Here is a 3,387-nt window from a genome sequence, read left to right as displayed (position 1 = left end):
AAGATTGGCCAAAGAAAATAAAGGAAGCTTTATGGGCCTATCGTACAACATTTCGTACACCTACTCAAGCAACTCTGTATTCACTTGTTTATGGTGTGGAAGCTATTCTCCCATTAAAGTGTTAAATTCCATCATTGAGAATTGCCATTCAAGAAGGTCTTTCAAATGAAGATAATGGTCGTCTATGCCTTGAAGAACTTGAAGCATTAGATGAGAAAAGGTTGGAAGCACAACAACGCTTAGAATGTTATCAAGCTCAATTGTTCAAAGCTTTCAACAAGAAAGTTAAACCACGATCATTCCAAGAAGGAGACTTAGATCTTGCGGTGCGAAGACCCATAAACACTACATATCATATGGGTAACAAGTTTCTCTCAAAGTGGGATGAACTATATGTTGTTCAAGAAGTCTACATTAATGGTGCACAAAATTGTTGATCAAGATGGAGTAAGAGTTGGCCCAATTAATGGCAGATTCTTGAAACGCTGCTACACTTGAAGGTCAGATGCTCCTTGACAAGAGCTTAAACTACACCAAAAAAAAAACTACTAAGTTGAAAATCCTTAACAGGATGGCTTAGGCAAAAGTTAAGGTAAAAAAAAAAACCTGCTAAGTTGAAAATCCTTAACAGGACGACTTAGGCAAAAGTTAAAGTCAAAAAAAAAGAAAAAGATATGAACTATGTTATGACTTGATCCTTCTTTGTATTAGGAGGTACATAGGCAGCTTGGTCTCATTGCCAAGTTCAGTCACATCAAAAAAAAAAAAAACAATCTCTTGCATCAAGCATGGCTTAATTCTTTATGATGATAAAGCTACCCAGATAGAAGATCGAGTTTGTACTTCTTCGTCAAGTTATGTGATTCAATCAATTAAATAGCAAGTGAAACAAATTGCAATCTCAAGTTAAATTGTTTTAGAGTTCAATTGGTGTCCAAGAAAATTTGTGGAATATAAAGTATTTTGAAGGTTTCATAGGGTTATCTTTTAAATTTTTTTTCCACAAGTAAAGAAAAGCAATAAGAGAAGAAAATTAATCTTTATTGCTAATTCGAAATGCATTACAATGTGAAAGAAAATTCTAAAGGTCTAAATCCTAGAAAAAAAAGCTACATGAATAAGGAAATAATCAAATCAAGGCTTCCACTTGAAATTTTTTAGTTTTTCTTGAGAAGATTCCAACATATTCCATAGTAATTTTAAGGAATTAACTTCACTTTTACTTAAAGTAGGAGAAGACTTGATGGAAGCTATCTCTTCATTAATCTTGGAAATATTAGCTTCCTTTATTTTCACCTCTTCTTTATTTGCTTTAAAAGAAGATTCAATTTCTCCCTTCTTGCAATACAAAGCATCTATTTCTTCTTCAAAATTTGTTAACTCAACTTGCAAACCATTAGCTTCCTCAACAAATTTGCTCTTAAGGGACTCTTCATCCTAGAGGAATAACTAGTTTTTGAAGTTTCTCGTTTTGATCTTTTGTAGACGCACTACTAAAGGATGATTCAAGGTCAATAAATTTGTGAACTTGTCCAAAGTATTCTTGAACCTTGTTCCTCAATGAGGATGAATCCACAGTCTTGACCCCTTCCATTACAGCAAGAACCTTTTGAACCTTGGTAGTGAGAGAAGAAACTTGATCGAAAGGCATTTTGACAATTTTTGGTTGAATGCTCTCCCATAAAGTCATGACAAGTTTTGAATGACAATCATGGATCACTTTATCAACACTAAATTTAGAAGCTTTTGGAAATGCAAGATGACTAGCCTCGGCACATAACTCAGTCATATTCTTAGAAGCATCACCAATTTCCTTAGCGATTACACGAGGAGAAATATTTTCTTGACTCAAGGACTGGTTTGAAATGTCTTGAGCAAAGTGGTTTCCTATCTCTGTTGCAAGCTTGTTAAATCCTTGTGAATTAAAAAATAAAGCTATGCTAATAGTAGGAACTCCGTCATTGATAACCTCCTTGGTTGGATCTTGGCTTTGAAGCTAAAACAAAGAATGAAAGTTAGTTCAACAAAATAGTTAAAAAAAAGATCACAAATTCATGATGCAATTACCAAATCATTGAAGTTTTCTAGAAGCACAGAACAACTTGGAATGTCTTCAAGAAATGAAAAGCCAATAGGGTATGATACTTTTTGTTTCTTTGGGGTGATTCGTTTCCAATGTTTCTCATGATCAATTTCACTATCAGAATATTCAATAGCTATTGTACCTTGGTGCCCAGAAATTTTTTCAAGAATTCCTTGTTTAGTATTTGGAAGTAATTGAAGGCTTTGCACTTTCGCAGGTTCCTTGTGTTCATCTCTACTAGAAAGATTTGTTGCAACAAGCATATGATTCTCACCTTGTTCTATTTTAGAAGGCCTTTCCTTTTGTTGTCTTGAGCGTTTGGATGGAGTTTGATGGGTACTAGAGATCAAAGCTTCAACACTATGTTCAAGGTAAGGATTATGAACTCAGGACCATAATTCCATATAACTCGCGGTGGCATGATCATTAATATTCAAGGGACAAGCTAGAGTAGTTAATCTTGATTGAGTATTAGAAAGCGTGCAAGTTTGCCAAAATTTCAATAACTCCTCCACCGAGCCAGAGCGAACATCAGCTTTAAGATTTCCAAGAACACCTTGGCAAAAGCCAAACTATCTTCCAAATCGATAAGGACTATATGGCTCTATAATAATAGTGTTGTGGCATTGAACAAGCAAGTAACTCGAATGAACGTTAACTAAATAATCATGTCGGAAGGATCTAGTGGTCTAGTGTCAATGATAATCTCACCTCAATTTTTGGAATATAAATTCGGATCCCACACTAATTTTGTGTGAATCAAATTACGCGCTTCTTGTTCACTAAAATATTTGGCCCCACCTTCTCTAGAGAATTTCACCATCAGGGGTCCTATTACTTCTTGTAGAGTTGAAAAATGAGTTTCAAAATAATAACCCAACCACCCATAAACATAATGAATAAGAAAACATGCATTCGAAGAACCAACTTGAGTAGAAATAGCAATCTGATTAAGCCCTCGATAGATCTGGCAAGCATTGGGATGGCAAGATTAACACCTTTAGAATCAGTAGCTATGAGGCTAGCAATCTTAAATGTCTCGGGTCAAATGATAGATTCTATGCTTGGAAAACAAACACATAGAGCCAACAAGAAAAGAAAGCAGCCAAATATGTATCAACCTTATGATTTAATACCAAGTTCGTTGCATGCCTTAGCTCCAATCAAGGTCCAAGTTTCATATTTCTTGATAATCCCAGTAGGGTTGTGCGTGGCCTTAGGACGAGTTGACTTCTTGGCTTTACAAGCTTGAGGTTTTTGATAGCGTAATTTACCTTGAAACCAAAAGTTGATCCAATCATTGA

Source organism: Theobroma umbraticum, unplaced genomic scaffold, assembly GCF_002168275.2.
Source record: "Theobroma umbraticum cultivar Fairchild unplaced genomic scaffold, ASM216827v3 scaffold_4.1, whole genome shotgun sequence".
In the NCBI taxonomy this organism is placed as follows: Eukaryota; Viridiplantae; Streptophyta; class Magnoliopsida; order Malvales; family Malvaceae; genus Theobroma; species Theobroma umbraticum.
Note: the sequence above shows the minus strand (reverse complement) of the source record.